Source organism: Equus asinus, chromosome X, assembly GCF_041296235.1.
Source record: "Equus asinus isolate D_3611 breed Donkey chromosome X, EquAss-T2T_v2, whole genome shotgun sequence".
Classification (NCBI taxonomy): Eukaryota; Metazoa; Chordata; class Mammalia; order Perissodactyla; family Equidae; genus Equus; species Equus asinus.
Window position 1 is genome coordinate 60,600,865 of NC_091820.1, and position 21,584 is coordinate 60,622,448.

Consider the following 21,584-nt stretch of genomic DNA (forward strand, 5'->3'; position numbering starts at 1 on the left):
GACTTATATCCTCCCTCAGACCTATCCATGCCACCCTCTCCAGCAAGAGCACACCTGGATTCGCAGGCTGCAGGGCCAGCAAAAGCTACCGTTTTCGGACTGGATCGGCAAGAATGAACCTTGTCAGATCTTGGCACACCCAGGGTCTCCACTGAAACGGAAACAGCTTTCCACCAGATTCTTAGTCCAAATCCTCAAACGACTCATTTCTCTCATGCCCCCACGGCTGCCCACCCTTCTGTTTCAACACTTATTTTCTCTCTTGCAGCCTCCAACACTGCCTCTCCCATCCTCACTCTTAGCGGATGACCTCCCTTTCTCATTCGCCGAGAAAACTGCCTAAGAGTCAGCCCGAATGAACAAGCCCAAGGCTGAAATCCCCCATGCGCCCCTACAAACCCCCTTCACCGGCACTATTTCCCACCGCAGGGGAATGGCAACTCTGTCCTTCCAGCTGTTTGTGCCACAGACTGGAGGGGCATCCTTCACCCGGCTCTTTGACTCCCCTCTCATTTTCAACCTGTCAGGCAGTCCTGGGAGCTCTTTTGACCAAATATGTCCAGAATCTGGCCACTTCCCACCACCTCCCCTCCACTGCTCCCATCCTGTTCCAAGCCACCATCAGTCTTTGCCCTACATGATTGGAATTGTTTCCTGACTTGGTTCCCTGCTTCACTCTCCCCAGCAGCCGCACCAAACCGGCCTGCTGATAATCAATCCGGCAGCCAGAATAATGCTACCGAAACCTATAATCGGATCACGTGATGCCTCTGCTCCAAACCAACAGCGTTCGTTTCTCTTCAGGGTAAACTAGGAGTCCTTGTGATCGCCGACAAGGCCATCTGTGACGTGGCCACTAGTTCCCTCTCTTCCCTGATCTCCTAGGACCCTCCTCCTTTCTCACTCCCCTTTGCCTACAGTGACCTCCTTCCTGCTCCCAAAGTGAGGGCTTTGGCACCTTCTGTTCTTTCAGCCTGGAGCATTCTTTCCCCAGATGTCTGCATGGCTACCTCCGTCATCTCTTTCATGACTTCGAATAAATGTCACCTTTCAATATGGCTCGCTCCTACACTTATTATTTCAAGTGTCACCACCTCACCCCCTTCACTCACTCACACACACACACACACACACACACACACACACACACACTTCCCATTTACCCGGTCTTCTTCTGTTCTGTCTTGAATGCACGTTGTTCTGTCAACACGTTATGTAATTTATTTCCTTATTATAATTGTTTGCTTGTCTCTGCCCACTAGAAGGCAAGCTCCTCAAAGCCAGGGTTTTTGTTGTTGTCTAGTATGTGTGCTCGGTTGTTCCCTAATTTATCCCAAAGGTGACTGGCACGTAGTAGGTGCTCACTGAATGTTTGTTGAATGAATAAAGATCTGTTACCAACATCCTCCATCTTTTCTCTGGTTTTTCTTTGGATTCGTTGAAGAATGAGAGGGAGACGTCCATGTCCCCCACACAATTATATTTCTCTCAATTTCCCCTTAGGGTTGTACCGTCATCGACGAAATCCCTAGACAAAGTAAAACGTTTCCAACACCTATAACACACAGAGGGTGTTAAGCCTAAGGGACAAGAACAGACAGCAAATAGCACACCAAACAGCAAAACAGACCCACAAAGAAAACACACTGAGACACCCATAAATACGTGAACAGTGCTCACAAACCATGTGGTGGTGGTGGTGGTGGTGGTGAGGGTCAGGAAACACATTTCTTTTGCTTAACTGTGCTCACACAGAGGATGTGGCAGATAACATCTCCAGGAAGATCTACGTCGTAGCTGGTGTTAGGACAACGGTGAAGAGGAAGTTCCCTGGCCACACTCTAACCTCCCTCGGATAACTCCTGGGAGAGGCTCGCCTCAGGGAAAAGCATGGTTGCTCCTTCTGTGCAGTTAGTCAGGTTCCATCTCAGGGCTACTGTGACTGCTGCCGGGGGTCACCTTTCCCTCTTTCCATTTTGGCAGCTGGAAAACTTAGATCCACGCCTGTGGCCAACTGGCAGGGAAGGGATAGAACCCTATGGCATGAGCCTTGCGCCCAAATCCGTCGTCTGATTAGACTTCCTCACTTTAATTTGGCCTTGATTTCCTCACTCGATGTTTTCCTCAAAACTCTGATTTTCTTTTGTATTTGGTAAGCTGTGTGATTCCTCGGCTCCAAGGCCTCTCATGGCTTGTGAGCTCAGTCAGAGTAAAAGGCCAGTTATGGCCTGTGCAAACTCTACTGGATTGACTTCCCGGTGAAGTCTCCGGCTTCCTCTCCTACGCCATCCCCGTTCTCACTCCCCTTCACTCACTCTGCCCTAGTCAAACTGGGAATCGGCTCACCCCTTTAATCAAATCTACTGTTTCTGGGGTGCCTCAGCCGCGTGCTACAGGACCACAGCCAGAGATTTTTTTAACCCAGCTTGTGACGGAGAAATAAGACGGCTCTCTCAGTCAGCTTACCCCTCGTGCCTGGCAACATTTGAATACAGCATATCTGTCAATCATATGCACAAATACTATGTATATTGCTACACTTTCTACCAGTAGCATCGCTGGTGTACCTGTCTCACCGACGACGCTAGACTCTTGTTCTAGGGCTCCCCCTCTGAGAAGAAATCCAATCACCAGCCACCGCTGACACTGTGACATTGGCGATGGGCCAATGCTGACAGGGCTGCCTTCCATCCTAGTGCATCCTTGTTGCCTGCCAGCACAAGCAGCTGTGAGCCTATTTACTGGGGCCTTTCTAGAAAACAACAGTCATCATCCTTGGGGCCATCTATCTCTGGTTTTCCCTACCCAGGTGAATCCACGGAACTTCCAAGGCTCCCTCCTCCACACTGTCCAGTCTGACTGTCCCCACCCTACCTGCATTGTCTCCCACAGCCTGCACTGCTAACCCAGGATGGGCAAGTGGAGGATGAAATACAGGAGAGAAGAAACAAAGTTGGGTTACACTTTTAGGAATTTTCCCCTAAGGAAATAACGAGGAAAGAGGAGAAAGCTTCAAGCGTTTGTCTTTGGAGACTTTACAAATATCAGGGCCCAAGGTGGTCTAGACCCTAGGAGCTGGATAACGCAGCAGAAGATGAAATTCTTTCAGAGGCGGCTCGTGAACAGCTTCCCATTCACGCGCGGGAAACTCCTGCATAAAAATGCTACCAGGTAGCACAGGTAGGAAGCGCCACAAAAAGAGGAGTGGTGGTTTCCGAGTACTGGGGGGGGGGGGGGGGGGGGTCATATTTACCTTCGTGTTTTTCTATCTTATGAGTTCTCCCCATTTACACCCTCAGCCTCTTGAGATTCACTTAAGGAACAAGAGAAAGAGAAAGCTAAAATAAGCCCTACAGGGGACTTGGCACCATAGCTAGAAACCACCAAGCAACCAAGAAGACACACGCGAGGAAGTTTCTAAGCAGGCTGGAAATCAAAGCAACTCCGATTCGGAATATTTGTGAGTGTCTGTCCTCTGTCCTTCAGATTGGCAGAGAGATTCCAGAGAAGCAGCAGCGGGGGCCACAAGGCCGCGCTCCACAGCCCCGCCAGCCTCCGGGGAGGAGGAGGTCGGCGGAGCGCTGGGTTTTTGCAAGCACAAAGGGCGGGGGAAGAGCGGAGCGGCGCGGGCCTGTGGAGCGATGCTGCCATCAAGCGGCCAGAGTTTCCCTGAGCGACGAACAGCGTCCGGGAGGACGCTGTCTTGGCGGCCCGGTCTCTGCTCTTAGACCCGGAGGAGTCCCCTAGGGGACCGGAGCGAGATGAACGCGACGGGGAAAGCCCCAGCGGCGCGAGCCCGAAGCCCGCCGAGCGGCCGGCGGGGCTGGCCCGGAAGCCGACTGACCCTCGCGAGGCGGGAGCGCGCCTCCAGAAGGCCCGGCCCCGAAGCCGGAGCAACGGCAGGCGGAGGCTCCGGCTGTTGGAGCGCGGCCGTCCCGGGGCGGGAGCGCCAGGGCCGACGGGAAGTGTGGCCTTGGGCGTCAGGGTTGTAGGGAATCCGGCCGGTCCTTTCGGGCCCGTGGCCGGAGTTTAACTTGTGGACGGCTTCTCCTGTTCTCCGTGGTGGCGGACACTACCGGGACGGCTGAGAGCGAGGAGGAAGCCGTTCAGGCCCCGGACCCATCCTAAATGGCGTCCAGACGAGTAAGGCGAAGATGGACCGGCTGGGGCCTGTCCGGACATGCGCGTTCGTGCTGTCCGGAAATCCCCTGCCCGCTGGGTCTTGCGTGCCTTCAAGCTATTTGGCGGGAAGTTTCTGAGGTTCCTGTCCTTTGGGGATCAGGGCCTCGGTGCTTGAGTGGGAGAAGGAGGAAGCCCGGTAGCCTCGGAACCCCTTTGAAGGGCGTCCTGCATCCAGCCATCCATACATCCGTCCGTTCATAAAGCAGTCCGTCGCTGAGCACCCATTAGGTAGCAGATGATGTGGATCAAGGCTGCCCCAGGTGGAGAAGCCCAAGGTGACCTGTCCTACATGCCGATCTCTATGACCTGATGGATTTTACGGTGTGGAGTAAGGCTGCCCCGGGGAGAGAAGCCCAGGGCATCCTGGCCTACATGCCGATCTCTATGACCAGATTCATATCTAAAGTTACAGGAGCACACAATAACCAGAGCCCATCCGCACTGAAACCATTTAAATGACATTTTACATCACCTTTTCTTTTTCCAGTGAGAACAAGTCGCGCGCGTCCCCATGCCTCATAAATTTAGCCCTAACCCTCAACACATTGCAGCTGAAGCTCTGACTGCCCATGGGTCCTGTCCCCATGCAGCAGCAGAAGCAGCAGCAGCTCTTTACTGCCCATGGGTCCCATGCCCATGGGACACTATTCCACACTATTCTCTAGATAAAAGAGCACTACTGCCAGCCCTTGAGAGTCCAAGAAATCTTTCTTTCGACCCTTCAGCTCGCTGTCCCCGCATCACCAGACAGGGTTTCAGACCCTGGGGACCCAGGACACTTGGGCACACAAGGGCCCTGTGCTCAGGGACCCTTCCTTCTAGTGGGTGGGGACAGAAAATGGACAAATACACTACCGAGGTAATTTCAGATCGTGATCACCGACAGTAAGAACATAAAACGGGCTGATAGGGCAGAAAGAAAGGCGGCGGATGTGTGCCCGTTTTCACTGGGTCATCAGATTGGGCTCCTTCGAGGAAAAGACGAGTGAGGACATTCGGAGTGGTCCTGTAAGGCTTGGAGGACGTTGATGAGGGTAAAAGCCTCTTCCCGGTTTCACGGGGTTCCCTGCCTTGTGAATCCAGAGGCTTAGGTGAACACAAAATACAGATAGGTTTGCTGCCTCATTCCCTGCAGGAGCTCTGACACCCTCAAGACTAGCATCGGAAAAGGAAATTGCGACAGAGGGGCCTAGTGGATCAGGACCAGGAAGTGCTGGCGCTAGAGCTTGGACCACGACGACCAAAGCTGGTAGCTTGGGGCCTTGAGCACTTAGGTTCAAGGCCTATTTCCACTGAGGCCCAAAGAGTCCAGAGGGTGGGGAAGCCTGGCTGCCTTCTTCTCTGTGGCCTGCCTGCGTGGCCTTCTGGTCTCCTTTCTCTACGGGTCGTAGGATTTTCTCCTTCCCGAGGAGGTCACGACGGGGCTTGGCTTGGCCGTGATGGAGGACGCTGTCACAGACCTGCCGTACTCTCAGTGGAACGCCAGTGGGGTTTTAATTCCAGAGAAGAGTTTGGACTGGGCCCACGGTACAGTAGGTCCTCCGTAGTTCTGGAGGCCTCGTCCACTTGACACAAGTGACCAGGACTGTGATATTTTGAGGAATCCTGTGCTTCAGCAGGAAGGTGAAGCCATGTTGACAACGGCATCAGAAATGGAATGAATGGAGGCCATCTTCTGTGGTGGACAGCAATAGGATCTCCTCAGTTGTCCCGGGTCTGGAGGAAGGAGGGCAGCGGAAACGCTACAGACCCATCGCTAGCCGCGGTTCTCCTTTGGCAGGTGTGAGGGGCACGGGGCAGGGAAATTAGAAAAATAGGCCTTCAGAAATGAGATCCAGAGTTTGTCCAAACTGATATCCTGAGGGCCTCGACCTGAGGAAATCAGATCTGAGGCCGAAGAACCGGAACCAGACAAAGCAAAGTGACCGGCCTGAGGAGGTGAGGGGTCGGGGTAGGGGGAGAGGAGGGGAAGAGAGGATGGCACTGGTGGCTGTGGTGTAAGACAGATACTCAAAAGAGTGCCTGACGCCCTGTTAGAGGGCACCCACCTACTTGTGTTGAGTGGGAATGTGGAGGGCACCTGCTGGTTCAGGCCAGGCCAGGGAGCAGCAAGTCTTTGCCCTGGCGTGTTGGATGGTGGCTTGCAGGTGACCACGAGCTTCAGTTCTTTCTACGATCAGCACCTGCCTTTTCTCCCAGTACAGGCCGTGACAGGATTCCTCCTCTGTGTTCTGAGCACTGAGATTTAGGATTACGCATACTCTGCGTATGAATTTAGCTACCCTATTGTGGGGACAGAAATCCCTATAGAGACAGGGGACAAGGGAAGTTAGAGGAGGACGAAACGCCTGCCGTGGTATCTTTTGATCCTCAGTAATACTGATAATTAAAAAATACACAATAATTGCCGACATCCATTCGGAGGTTGCCACGTGCCGGGGCCTGTGCCAAGGGCCTTCTGCCCTCATTTCATCTTCACAGTAACATGGGAACGCCGGTCGTCTATTTCCGTTTTCCACACGAGGAAACTAAGGCTGAGTTTAAGCGACTTACCTGAGGTTACACAAGTACAGCCAAGCTTTCAACCCGGCTTCGTCTCTAGTCCAGGCTTTCTGAAAGTGTGGTCCCCAGAGCGACAGCCTCAGCATCCCCTGGGAACCTGGCACCTTGTTAGAAACGCCAGTCCTCGGGCCCTACCCTAGACCTACCGACTCAAAAACTCTGGGGTCGGCGCCCAGCCACCTGTGGTTGAAAACACCTTCCGGGTCATTCTGAGGCACACTCAAGTTCGAGAACCACTGCTTTAGTCGTTGCTCTAGCTCTTAACCAACCAGCAGAGGCAACCTTTTCACACCTCAGAGTGCTCACAGACCACATGCAGAGTTGGCTTCACGGCTGGTCCGCGGCCCATACTGGGAGCACCAAGGCTCTAGGCTGTCCCGCACTTCTATGTGTCTTAGGTGAGCAGAGCTATCGATTAGGTGCCCTTGTAGTCTCTTTAAAGGCCCAATTTCGGGGAGCTGACAGGCTCTAGAATTCTCAGTTGCCGTCGTTCCGCTCGTCCTTCTCAACTACTTGCCCGAATATGACGGTGACGAAGAAAGAAATCAGGGGTCAGACCCATCCCCTCCTCTTGAGCGGCATTCCTCTAAGGCTGCGTCTAGACGGACTGAACTTGGAGGCTCTCTCTCTCTCTCTCTCTCTCTCGTGGAAGCAGAGCTGAGGGACAGTCACAGAGTGTTTCCTGCCTGAATGAGACGTGCTACAGGACCAAGGGGAGCAGCAGCAGATGATCACCTTCAATAACTTGAAACAATTTTCTGAAATGTGGGAGGAGATGGCTTCGTTCTGCGCGACTTACCCGGGTGATCATACTACCAAACTAGCAATCCATAAGTTCGATGTGCCTCTACCAATGTGGTGGTGGGGGGGGGGGGTGTGTGTGTGTGGCTCGAAAATGTGTATTAGTCGGGGCTGGTCCCGTGGCCAAGTGGTTAAGTTTGCCTGCTCTGCTGCAGGCGGCCCAGTGTTTCGTTGGTTCGAATCCTGGGCGCGGACACGGCACTGCTCATCAAGCCAAGCTGAGGCAGCGTCCCACATACCACAACTAGAAGGACCCACAAGGAAGAATATACAACTGTGTAACGGGGGACATGGGGGAGGAAAAGGAAAAAGAAAATACAATCTTTAAAGAAAAAATTGTGTATTAGTCAAATACCGGCTGTGCCCGATGGCGAGGCTACTCGTAAACAGCACCCATTGCTGGTTTCTTGGACGTGTAGGACTGCTTGCCAGGAAGCTACCTGTGCACTCGGTAAGATGTCTGGGGTGTGTTCCTTACATGGATGGCAAATGAAGGTGAGGAGAAAACAGATCGCCTCTGTCCAGGGACTGGGGCAGGCTTAGGGGGCTTTGTTGAACGGAGAGGGTGCCCAGGCATCTCCGGGGCCTGTTTGATCTTTCTGAGCTTCATGGAGAAGGTGACGAGGGACGTGGACAGCCAGAGGAGGTGGTGTACCTGCAGCATATTCTTCTTTTGAGCCAGACAGCACAGGAGTGTGAGGTGCTGCTCCTCAAATCCCCAGCCCTCCAGGCGCAAGGGCTTCTGCAGTCTTCAGTTCGTGCGTCCCAGCACTTGAAGGCCTCTGTGGACTATGTGGGGCAACCAGTATCCCAAACGAAGGCTCTTGTAATCAGCACCACCAGGATGCCCCCCACTAACCTGCAGGCATTAAAAGCATCCTCACTGAGGTTCAGTGGCTACCTGGATCTCTGCTGTGCTGAGGGGTGTTTGGCCTCTGCTTTGACATGGATCTCTGGAGGGCTGATGGGAACGCTGACGGGGCTGTAGGGAGCTCAAGGAAGAGAGAACCTCCAGGAAACTCAGGGGGGCCACGGCTGGGGCTCAGGCAGTGCAGAGAGGCAGGAGCATGTGTGTAATTAATTCTCCGTGCGATGCCAGGAGCTCTAAGGGGAGGACTCAGAAGTGTCGGGGGATGTCCAGCCTCCCTGGCAAATGGAATTCAGGTAACAGGGAGGCAGAGTATCCCCATCTGGTGGAGGAATGAAGGAAGACATTGCCTGGTGTACTACATAGAGGCCGAGGGTAGACTGGACAGTAGGAATGTGACCCTACGCAGAATCTCCTACCCATTGGGGAATGAGTGGGGAAGGCTGCCCCTGCACCCGTGGACCCCGCTGCCTGGCTTCAGTTTAGCTGGGTGGTGGAGGAGGCGTGGGGAGGCACTTTTCCAGGCTACCTGGCAGCCACCACTTCGAATTGCTTGGGAAATCGGGTAGCCAGTGACTCAAAAGGCCTTATCGCCTCCCTTGAGTTTTCCTTTGTTGGATACGCTGTGTGTGCCGTTTGCTCACAGGCCCAAGTTTCAGTTTCTTTCGGCCAGTACTTCCACGCTCCTCTGCATCTCATTTGCTATCAGGGAACCCAGAGGCGAGAAGATTTGAGGGAGGCCCCATGTGCGAGGAAAATCCCTACCTATTTAGATCCATATGCATATGTAGATGTATATAGACAGACACAGACACAGACACACACACACACACACACACACACACACACACACGAGAATTTCTGTGTTTGTCGGTCTTAGAAGAAGAAGCAGTCCCAGTGTAGGGAAAGGATTAAGTTCCCACTCCGGGACGTGCTTAGACCGGCAATACTCAGAGACGTCTCCCCTCTCCTAGATATAGCGTGGCTCTTAGTCCCTCGATCCTGGCATCGGGGTCTTGAATGAAGCACCTCGTAGCAGCTGTAAATAGCCATACAGCAGTCGGGACCGAGCGGGCCAGCAGGGCTTTGAAACTTGTTCCTAAGCCAGCCCTTACTTCTCTCCCATTGGGGAGAAGGTGCTGGGGCTTCCTGCTTTCCTTTTTCATCCTCCGAATGTCCTCTCCGACGACGTGTGTCTCACTTTCGCATTTGGGTCAAATTGCCTAATTGTGCCACTTCTTGCTCTCTAAGCCAAACTCAAAGCGCAGTTTTGCAAACGGCAGAAGTCCAGGTGACTTGGGGTCTATCCTGTCAGGTCTTAGGCCTATCTGTGCTTCTTCAGCATGACTGAAGAAGTGAGTAACTGTCAACACAGATGACTTATATCCTCCCTCAGACCTATCCATGCCACCCTCTCCAGCAAGAGCACACCTGGATTCGCAGGCTGCAGGGCCAGCAAAAGCTACCGTTTTCGGACTGGATCGGCAAGAATGAACCTTGTCAGATCTTGGCACACCCAGGGTCTCCACTGAAACGGAAACAGCTTTCCACCAGATTCTTAGTCCAAATCCTCAAACGACTCATTTCTCTCATGCCCCCACGGCTGCCCACCCTTCCGTTTCAACACTTATTTTCTCTCTTGCAGCCTCCAACACTGCCTCTCCCATCCTCACTCTTAGCGGATGACCTCCCTTTCTCATTCGCCGAGAAAACTGCCTAAGAGTCAGCCCGAATGAACAAGCCCAAGGCTGAAATCCCCCATGCGCCCCTACAAACCCCCTTCACCGGCACTATTTCCCACCGCAGGGGAATGGCAACTCTGTCCTTCCAGCTGTTTGTGCCACAGACTGGAGGGGCATCCTTCACCCGGCTCTTTGACTCCCCTCTCATTTTCAACCTGTCAGGCAGTCCTGGGAGCTCTTTTGACCAAATATGTCCAGAATCTGGCCACTTCCCACCACCTCCCCTCCACTGCTCCCATCCTGTTCCAAGCCACCATCAGTCTTTGCCCTACATGATTGGAATTGTTTCCTGACTTGGTTCCCTGCTTCACTCTCCCCAGCAGCCGCACCAAACCGGCCTGCTGATAATCAATCCGGCAGCCAGAATAATGCTACCGAAACCTATAATCGGATCACGTGATGCCTCTGCTCCAAACCAACAGCGTTCGTTTCTCTTCAGGGTAAACTAGGAGTCCTTGTGATCGCCGACAAGGCCATCTGTGACGTGGCCACTAGTTCCCTCTCTTCCCTGATCTCCTAGGACCCTCCTCCTTTCTCACTCCCCTTTGCCTACAGTGACCTCCTTCCTGCTCCCAAAGTGAGGGCTTTGGCACCTTCTGTTCTTTCAGCCTGGAGCATTCTTTCCCCAGATGTCTGCATGGCTACCTCCGTCATCTCTTTCATGACTTCGAATAAATGTCACCTTTCAATATGGCTCGCTCCTACACTTATTATTTCAAGTGTCACCACCTCACCCCCTTCACTCACTCACACACACACACACACACACACACACACACACACACACACACTTCCCATTTACCCGGTCTTCTTCTGTTCTGTCTTGAATGCACGTTGTTCTGTCAACACGTTATGTAATTTATTTCCTTATTATAATTGTTTGCTTGTCTCTGCCCACTAGAAGGCAAGCTCCTCAAAGCCAGGGTTTTTGTTGTTGTCTAGTATGTGTGCTCGGTTGTTCCCTAATTTATCCCAAAGGTGACTGGCACGTAGTAGGTGCTCACTGAATGTTTGTTGAATGAATAAAGATCTGTTACCAACATCCTCCATCTTTTCTCTGGTTTTTCTTTGGATTCGTTGAAGAATGAGAGGGAGACGTCCATGTCCCCCACACAATTATATTTCTCTCAATTTCCCCTTAGGGTTGTACCGTCATCGACGAAATCCCTAGACAAAGTAAAACGTTTCCAACACCTATAACACACAGAGGGTGTTAAGCCTAAGGGACAAGAACAGACAGCAAATAGCACACCAAACAGCAAAACAGACCCACAAAGAAAACACACTGAGACACCCATAAATACGTGAACAGTGCTCACAAACCATGTGGTGGTGGTGGTGGTGGTGGTGAGGGTCAGGAAACACATTTCTTTTGCTTAACTGTGCTCACACAGAGGATGTGGCAGATAACATCTCCAGGAAGATCTACGTCGTAGCTGGTGTTAGGACAACGGTGAAGAGGAAGTTCCCTGGCCACACTCTAACCTCCCTCGGATAACTCCTGGGAGAGGCTCGCCTCAGGGAAAAGCATGGTTGCTCCTTCTGTGCAGTTAGTCAGGTTCCATCTCAGGGCTACTGTGACTGCTGCCGGGGGTCACCTTTCCCTCTTTCCATTTTGGCAGCTGGAAAACTTAGATCCACGCCTGTGGCCAACTGGCAGGGAAGGGATAGAACCCTATGGCATGAGCCTTGCGCCCAAATCCGTCGTCTGATTAGACTTCCTCACTTTAATTTGGCCTTGATTTCCTCACTCGATGTTTTCCTCAAAACTCTGATTTTCTTTTGTATTTGGTAAGCTGTGTGATTCCTCGGCTCCAAGGCCTCTCATGGCTTGTGAGCTCAGTCAGAGTAAAAGGCCAGTTATGGCCTGTGCAAACTCTACTGGATTGACTTCCCGGTGAAGTCTCCGGCTTCCTCTCCTACGCCATCCCCGTTCTCACTCCCCTTCACTCACTCTGCCCTAGTCAAACTGGGAATCGGCTCACCCCTTTAATCAAATCTACTGTTTCTGGGGTGCCTCAGCCGCGTGCTACAGGACCACAGCCAGAGATTTTTTTAACCCAGCTTGTGACGGAGAAATAGGACGGCTCTCTCAGTCAGCTTACCCCTCGTGCCTGGCAACATTTGAATACAGCATATCTGTCAATCATATGCACAAATACTATGTATATTGCTACACTTTCTACCAGTAGCATCGCTGGTGTACCTGTCTCACCGACGACGCTAGACTCTTGTTCTAGGGCTCCCCCTCTGAGAAGAAATCCAATCACCAGCCACCGCTGACACTGTGACATTGGCGATGGGCCAATGCTGACAGGGCTGCCTTCCATCCTAGTGCATCCTTGTTGCCTGCCAGCACAAGCAGCTGTGAGCCTATTTACTGGGGCCTTTCTAGAAAACAACAGTCATCATCCTTGGGGCCATCTATCTCTGGTTTTCCCTACCCAGGTGAATCCACGGAACTTCCAAGGCTCCCTCCTCCACACTGTCCAGTCTGACTGTCCCCACCCTACCTGCATTATCTCCCACAGCCTGCACTGCTAACCCAGGATGGGCAAGTGGAGGATGAAATACAGGAGAGAAGAAACAAAGTTGGGTTACACTTTTAGGAATTTTCCCCTAAGGAAATAACGAGGAAAGAGGAGAAAGCTTCAAGCGTTTGTCTTTGGAGACTTTACAAATATCAGGGCCCAAGGTGGTCTAGACCCTAGGAGCTGGATAACGCAGCAGAAGATGAAATTCTTTCAGAGGCGGCTCGTGAACAGCTTCCCATTCACGCGCGGGAAACTCCTGCATAAAAATGCTACCAGGTAGCACAGGTAGGAAGCGCCACAAAAAGAGGAGTGGTGGTTTCCGAGTACTGGGGGGGGGGGGGGGGGGGGTGTCATATTTACCTTCGTGTTTTTCTATCTTATGAGTTCTCCCCATTTACACCCTCAGCCTCTTGAGATTCACTTAAGGAACAAGAGAAAGAGAAAGCTAAAATAAGCCCTACAGGGGACTTGGCACCATAGCTAGAAACCACCAAGCAACCAAGAAGACACACGCGAGGAAGTTTCTAAGCAGGCTGGAAATCAAAGCAACTCCGATTCGGAATATTTGTGAGTGTCTGTCCTCTGTCCTTCAGATTGGCAGAGAGATTCCAGAGAAGCAGCAGCGGGGGCCACAAGGCCGCGCTCCACAGCCCCGCCAGCCTCCGGGGAGGAGGAGGTCGGCGGAGCGCTGGGTTTTTGCAAGCACAAAGGGCGGGGGAAGAGCGGAGCGGCGCGGGCCTGTGGAGCGATGCTGCCATCAAGCGGCCAGAGTTTCCCTGAGCGACGAACAGCGTCCGGGAGGACGCTGTCTTGGCGGCCCGGTCTCTGCTCTTAGACCCGGAGGAGTCCCCTAGGGGACCGGAGCGAGATGAACGCGACGGGGAAAGCCCCAGCGGCGCGAGCCCGAAGCCCGCCGAGCGGCCGGCGGGGCTGGCCCGGAAGCCGACTGACCCTCGCGAGGCGGGAGCGCGCCTCCAGAAGGCCCGGCCCCGAAGCCGGAGCAACGGCAGGCGGAGGCTCCGGCTGTTGGAGCGCGGCCGTCCCGGGGCGGGAGCGCCAGGGCCGACGGGAAGTGTGGCCTTGGGCGTCAGGGTTGTAGGGAATCCGGCCGGTCCTTTCGGGCCCGTGGCCGGAGTTTAACTTGTGGACGGCTTCTCCTGTTCTCCGTGGTGGCGGACACTACCGGGACGGCTGAGAGCGAGGAGGAAGCCGTTCAGGCCCCGGACCCATCCTAAATGGCGTCCAGACGAGTAAGGCGAAGATGGACCGGCTGGGGCCTGTCCGGACATGCGCGTTCGTGCTGTCCGGAAATCCCCTGCCCGCTGGGTCTTGCGTGCCTTCAAGCTATTTGGCGGGAAGTTTCTGAGGTTCCTGTCCTTTGGGGATCAGGGCCTCGGTGCTTGAGTGGGAGAAGGAGGAAGCCCGGTAGCCTCGGAACCCCTTTGAAGGGCGTCCTGCATCCAGCCATCCATACATCCGTCCGTTCATAAAGCAGTCCGTCGCTGAGCACCCATTAGGTAGCAGATGATGTGGATCAAGGCTGCCCCAGGTGGAGAAGCCCAAGGTGACCTGTCCTACATGCCGATCTCTATGACCTGATGGATTTTACGGTGTGGAGTAAGGCTGCCCCGGGGAGAGAAGCCCAGGGCATCCTGGCCTACATGCCGATCTCTATGACCAGATTCATATCTAAAGTTACAGGAGCACACAATAACCAGAGCCCATCCGCACTGAAACCATTTAAATGACATTTTACATCACCTTTTCTTTTTCCAGTGAGAACAAGTCGCGCGCGTCCCCATGCCTCATAAATTTAGCCCTAACCCTCAACACATTGCAGCTGAAGCTCTGACTGCCCATGGGTCCTGTCCCCATGCAGCAGCAGAAGCAGCAGCAGCTCTTTACTGCCCATGGGTCCCATGCCCATGGGACACTATTCCACACTATTCTCTAGATAAAAGAGCACTACTGCCAGCCCTTGAGAGTCCAAGAAATCTTTCTTTCGACCCTTCAGCTCGCTGTCCCCGCATCACCAGACAGGGTTTCAGACCCTGGGGACCCAGGACACTTGGGCACACAAGGGCCCTGTGCTCAGGGACCCTTCCTTCTAGTGGGTGGGGACAGAAAATGGACAAATACACTACCGAGGTAATTTCAGATCGTGATCACCGACAGTAAGAACATAAAACGGGCTGATAGGGCAGAAAGAAAGGCGGCGGATGTGTGCCCGTTTTCACTGGGTCATCAGATTGGGCTCCTTCGAGGAAAAGACGAGTGAGGACATTCGGAGTGGTCCTGTAAGGCTTGGAGGACGTTGATGAGGGTAAAAGCCTCTTCCCGGTTTCACGGGGTTCCCTGCCTTGTGAATCCAGAGGCTTAGGTGAACACAAAATACAGATAGGTTTGCTGCCTCATTCCCTGCAGGAGCTCTGACACCCTCAAGACTAGCATCGGAAAAGGAAATTGCGACAGAGGGGCCTAGTGGATCAGGACCAGGAAGTGCTGGCGCTAGAGCTTGGACCACGACGACCAAAGCTGGTAGCTTGGGGCCTTGAGCACTTAGGTTCAAGGCCTATTTCCACTGAGGCCCAAAGAGTCCAGAGGGTGGGGAAGCCTGGCTGCCTTCTTCTCTGTGGCCTGCCTGCGTGGCCTTCTGGTCTCCTTTCTCTACGGGTCGTAGGATTTTCTCCTTCCCGAGGAGGTCACGACGGGGCTTGGCTTGGCCGTGATGGAGGACGCTGTCACAGACCTGCCGTACTCTCAGTGGAACGCCAGTGGGGTTTTAATTCCAGAGAAGAGTTTGGACTGGGCCCACGGTACAGTAGGTCCTCCGTAGTTCTGGAGGCCTCGTCCACTTGACACAAGTGACCAGGACTGTGATATTTTGAGGAATCCTGTGCTTCAGCAGGAAGGTGAAGCCATGTTGACAACGGCATCAGAAATGGAATGAATGGAGGCCATCTTCTGTGGTGGACAGCAATAGGATCTCCTCAGTTGTCCCGGGTCTGGAGGAAGGAGGGCAGCGGAAACGCTACAGACCCATCGCTAGCCGCGGTTCTCCTTTGGCAGGTGTGAGGGGCACGGGGCAGGGAAATTAGAAAAATAGGCCTTCAGAAATGAGATCCAGAGTTTGTCCAAACTGATATCCTGAGGGCCTCGACCTGAGGAAATCAGATCTGAGGCCGAAGAACCGGAACCAGACAAAGCAAAGTGACCGGCCTGAGGAGGTGAGGGGTCGGGGTAGGGGGAGAGGAGGGGAAGAGAGGATGGCACTGGTGGCTGTGGTGTGAGACAGATACTCAAAAGAGTGCCTGACGCCCTGTTAGAGGGCACCCACCTACTTGTGTTGAGTGGGAATGTGGAGGGCACCTGCTGGTTCAGGCCAGGCCAGGGAGCAGCAAGTCTTTGCCCTGGCGTGTTGGATGGTGGCTTGCAGGTGACCACGAGCTTCAGTTCTTTCTACGATCAGCACCTGCCTTTTCTCCCAGTACAGGCCGTGACAGGATTCCTCCTCTGTGTTCTGAGCACTGAGATTTAGGATTACGCATACTCTGCGTATGAATTTAGCTACCCTATTGTGGGGACAGAAATCCCTATAGAGACAGGGGACAAGGGAAGTTAGAGGAGGACGAAACGCCTGCCGTGGTATCTTTTGATCCTCAGTAATACTGATAATTAAAAAATACACAATAATTGCCGACATCCATTCGGAGGTTGCCACGTGCCGGGGCCTGTGCCAAGGGCCTTCTGCCCTCATTTCATCTTCACAGTAACATGGGAACGCCGGTCGTCTATTTCCGTTTTCCACACGAGGAAACTAAGGCTGAGTTTAAGCGACTTACCTGAGGTTACACAAGTACAGCCAAGCTTTCAACCCGGCTTCGTCTCTAGTCCAGGCTTTCTGAAAGTGTGGTCCCCAGAGCGACAGCCTCAGCATCCCCTGGGAACCTGGCACCTTGTTAGAAACGCCAGTCCTCGGGCCCTACCCTAGACCTACCGACTCAAAAACTCTGGGGTCGGCGCCCAGCCACCTGTGGTTGAAAACACCTTCCGGGTCATTCTGAGGCACACTCAAGTTCGAGAACCACTGCTTTAGTCGTTGCTCTAGCTCTTAACCAACCAGCAGAGGCAACCTTTTCACACCTCAGAGTGCTCACAGACCACATGCAGAGTTGGCTTCACGGCTGGTCCGCGGCCCATACTGGGAGCACCAAGGCTCTAGGCTGTCCCGCACTTCTATGTGTCTTAGGTGAGCAGAGCTATCGATTAGGTGCCCTTGTAGTCTCTTTAAAGGCCCAATTTCGGGGAGCTGACAGGCTCTAGAATTCTCAGTTGCCGTCGTTCCGCTCGTCCTTCTCAACTACTTGCCCGAATATGACGGTGACGAAGAAAGAAATCAGGGGTCAGACCCATCCCCTCCTCTTGAGCGGCATTCCTCTAAGGCTGCGTCTAGACGGACTGAACTTGGAGGCTCTCTCTCTCTCTCTCTCTCTCTCGTGGAAGCAGAGCTGAGGGACAGTCACAGAGTGTTTCCTGCCTGAATGAGACGTGCTACAGGACCAAGGGGAGCAGCAGCAGATGATCACCTTCAATAACTTGAAACAATTTTCTGAAATGTGGGAGGAGATGGCTTCGTTCTGCGCGACTTACCCGGGTGATCATACTACCAAACTAGCAATCCATAAGTTCGATGTGCCTCTACCAATGTGGTGGTGGGGGGGGGGGGTGTGTGTGTGTGGCTCGAAAATGTGTATTAGTCGGGGCTGGTCCCGTGGCCAAGTGGTTAAGTTTGCCTGCTCTGCTGCAGGCGGCCCAGTGTTTCGTTGGTTCGAATCCTGGGCGCGGACACGGCACTGCTCATCAAGCCAAGCTGAGGCAGCGTCCCACATACCACAACTAGAAGGACCCACAAGGAAGAATATACAACTGTGTAACGGGGGACATGGGGGAGGAAAAGGAAAAAGAAAATACAATCTTTAAAGAAAAAATTGTGTATTAGTCAAATACCGGCTGTGCCCGATGGCGAGGCTACTCGTAAACAGCACCCATTGCTGGTTTCTTGGACGTGTAGGACTGCTTGCCAGGAAGCTACCTGTGCACTCGGTAAGATGTCTGGGGTGTGTTCCTTACATGGATGGCAAATGAAGGTGAGGAGAAAACAGATCGCCTCTGTCCAGGGACTGGGGCAGGCTTAGGGGGCTTTGTTGAACGGAGAGGGTGCCCAGGCATCTCCGGGGCCTGTTTGATCTTTCTGAGCTTCATGGAGAAGGTGACGAGGGACGTGGACAGCCAGAGGAGGTGGTGTACCTGCAGCATATTCTTCTTTTGAGCCAGACAGCACAGGAGTGTGAGGTGCTGCTCCTCAAATCCCCAGCCCTCCAGGCGCAAGGGCTTCTGCAGTCTTCAGTTCGTGCGTCCCAGCACTTGAAGGCCTCTGTGGACTATGTGGGGCAACCAGTATCCCAAACGAAGGCTCTTGTAATCAGCACCACCAGGATGCCCCCCACTAACCTGCAGGCATTAAAAGCATCCTCACTGAGGTTCAGTGGCTACCTGGATCTCTGCTGTGCTGAGGGGTGTTTGGCCTCTGCTTTGACATGGATCTCTGGAGGGCTGATGGGAACGCTGACGGGGCTGTAGGGAGCTCAAGGAAGAGAGAACCTCCAGGAAACTCAGGGGGGCCACGGCTGGGGCTCAGGCAGTGCAGAGAGGCAGGAGCATGTGTGTAATTAATTCTCCGTGCGATGCCAGGAGCTCTAAGGGGAGGACTCAGAAGTGTCGGGGGATGTCCAGCCTCCCTGGCAAATGGAATTCAGGTAACAGGGAGGCAGAGTATCCCCATCTGGTGGAGGAATGAAGGAAGACATTGCCTGGTGTACTACATAGAGGCCGAGGGTAGACTGGACAGTAGGAATGTGACCCTACGCAGAATCTCCTACCCATTGGGGAATGAGTGGGGAAGGCTGCCCCTGCACCCGTGGACCCCGCTGCCTGGCTTCAGTTTAGCTGGGTGGTGGAGGAGGCGTGGGGAGGCACTTTTCCAGGCTACCTGGCAGCCACCACTTCGAATTGCTTGGGAAATCGGGTAGCCAGTGACTCAAAAGGCCTTATCGCCTCCCTTGAGTTTTCCTTTGTTGGATACGCTGTGTGTGCCGTTTGCTCACAGGCCCAAGTTTCAGTTTCTTTCGGCCAGTACTTCCACGCTCCTCTGCATCTCATTTGCTATCAGGGAACCCAGAGGCGAGAAGATTTGAGGGAGGCCCCATGTGCGAGGAAAATCCCTACCTATTTAGATCCATATGCATATGTAGATGTATATAGACAGACACAGACACAGACACACACACACACACACACACACACACACACACACACACGAGAATTTCTGTGTTTGTCGGTCTTAGAAGAAGAAGCAGTCCCAGTGTAGGGAAAGGATTAAGTTCCCACTCCGGGACGTGCTTAGACCGGCAATACTCAGAGACGTCTCCCCTCTCCTAGATATAGCGTGGCTCTTAGTCCCTCGATCCTGGCATCGGGGTCTTGAATGAAGCACCTCGTAGCAGCTGTAAATAGCCATACAGCAGTCGGGACCGAGCGGGCCAGCAGGGCTTTGAAACTTGATCCTAAGCCAGCCCTTACTTCTCTCCCATTGGGGAGAAGGTGCTGGGGCTTCCTGCTTTCCTTTTTCATCCTCCGAATGTCCTCTCCGACGACGTGTGTCTCACTTTCGCATTTGGGTCAAATTGCCTAATTGTGCCACTTCTTGCTCTCTAAGCCAAACTCAAAGCGCAGTTTTGCAAACGGCAGAAGTCCAGGTGACTTGGGGTCTATCCTGTCAGGTCTTAGGCCTATCTGTGCTTCTTCAGCATGACTGAAGAAGTGAGTAACTGTCAACACAGATGACTTATATCCTCCCTCAGACCTATCCATGCCACCCTCTCCAGCAAGAGCACACCTGGATTCGCAGGCTGCAGGGCCAGCAAAAGCTACCGTTTTCGGACTGGATCGGCAAGAATGAACCTTGTCAGATCTTGGCACACCCAGGGTCTCCACTGAAACGGAAACAGCTTTCCACCAGATTCTTAGTCCAAATCCTCAAACGACTCATTTCTCTCATGCCCCCACGGCTGCCCACCCTTCCGTTTCAACACTTATTTTCTCTCTTGCAGCCTCCAACACTGCCTCTCCCATCCTCACTCTTAGCGGATGACCTCCCTTTCTCATTCGCCGAGAAAACTGCCTAAGAGTCAGCCCGAATGAACAAGCCCAAGGCTGAAATCCCCCATGCGCCCCTACAAACCCCCTTCACCGGCACTATTTCCCACCGCAGGGGAATGGCAACTCTGTCCTTCCAGCTGTTTGTGCCACAGACTGGAGGGGCATCCTTCACCCGGCTCTTTGACTCCCCTCTCATTTTCAACCTGTCAGGCAGTCCTGGGAGCTCTTTTGACCAAATATGTCCAGAATCTGGCCACTTCCCACCACCTCCCCTCCACTGCTCCCATCCTGTTCCAAGCCACCATCAGTCTTTGCCCTACATGATTGGAATTGTTTCCTGACTTGGTTCCCTGCTTCACTCTCCCCAGCAGCCGCACCAAACCGGCCTGCTGATAATCAATCCGGCAGCCAGAATAATGCTACCGAAACCTATAATCGGATCACGTGATGCCTCTGCTCCAAACCAACAGCGTTCGTTTCTCTTCAGGGTAAACTAGGAGTCCTTGTGATCGCCGACAAGGCCATCTGTGACGTGGCCACTAGTTCCCTCTCTTCCCTGATCTCCTAGGACCCTCCTCCTTTCTCACTCCCCTTTGCCTACAGTGACCTCCTTCCTGCTCCCAAAGTGAGGGCTTTGGCACCTTCTGTTCTTTCAGCCTGGAGCATTCTTTCCCCAGATGTCTGCATGGCTACCTCCGTCATCTCTTTCATGACTTCGAATAAATGTCACCTTTCAATATGGCTCGCTCCTACACTTATTATTTCAAGTGTCACCACCTCACCCCCTTCACTCACTCACACACACACACACACACACACACACACACACACACACACACTTCCCATTTACCCGGTCTTCTTCTGTTCTGTCTTGAATGCACGTTGTTCTGTCAACACGTTATGTAATTTATTTCCTTATTATAATTGTTTGCTTGTCTCTGCCCACTAGAAGGCAAGCTCCTCAAAGCCAGGGTTTTTGTTGTTGTCTAGTATGTGTGCTCGGTTGTTCCCTAATTTATCCCAAAGGTGACTGGCACGTAGTAGGTGCTCACTGAATGTTTGTTGAATGAATAAAGATCTGTTACCAACATCCTCCATCTTTTCTCTGGTTTTTCTTTGGATTCGTTGAAGAATGAGAGGGAGACGTCCATGTCCCCCACACAATTATATTTCTCTCAATTTCCCCTTAGGGTTGTACCGTCATCGACGAAATCCCTAGACAAAGTAAAACGTTTCCAACACCTATAACACACAGAGGGTGTTAAGCCTAAGGGACAAGAACAGACAGCAAATAGCACACCAAACAGCAAAACAGACCCACAAAGAAAACACACTGAGACACCCATAAATACGTGAACAGTGCTCACAAACCATGTGGTGGTGGTGGTGGTGGTGGTGAGGGTCAGGAAACACATTTCTTTTGCTTAACTGTGCTCACACAGAGGATGTGGCAGATAACATCTCCAGGAAGATCTACGTCGTAGCTGGTGTTAGGACAACGGTGAAGAGGAAGTTCCCTGGCCACACTCTAACCTCCCTCGGATAACTCCTGGGAGAGGCTCGCCTCAGGGAAAAGCATGGTTGCTCCTTCTGTGCAGTTAGTCAGGTTCCATCTCAGGGCTACTGTGACTGCTGCCGGGGGTCACCTTTCCCTCTTTCCATTTTGGCAGCTGGAAA

The 21,584-nt window shown here is 53.0% G+C and overlaps 1 long non-coding RNA gene across 1 annotated transcript; it reads left to right on the forward strand.

Annotated features, from left to right (window-relative positions):
* The first annotated feature begins 2,905 nt into the window (after positions 1 to 2,905).
* On the forward strand, positions 2,906 to 19,309 carry LOC139042713 (uncharacterized). The gene is made up of 3 exons (XR_011499773.1): positions 2,906 to 3,180; positions 3,300 to 12,974; positions 13,096 to 19,309. It is a non-coding gene; the product is annotated as an uncharacterized lncRNA (long non-coding RNA).
* Positions 19,310 to 21,584: the final 2,275 nt, after the last annotated feature.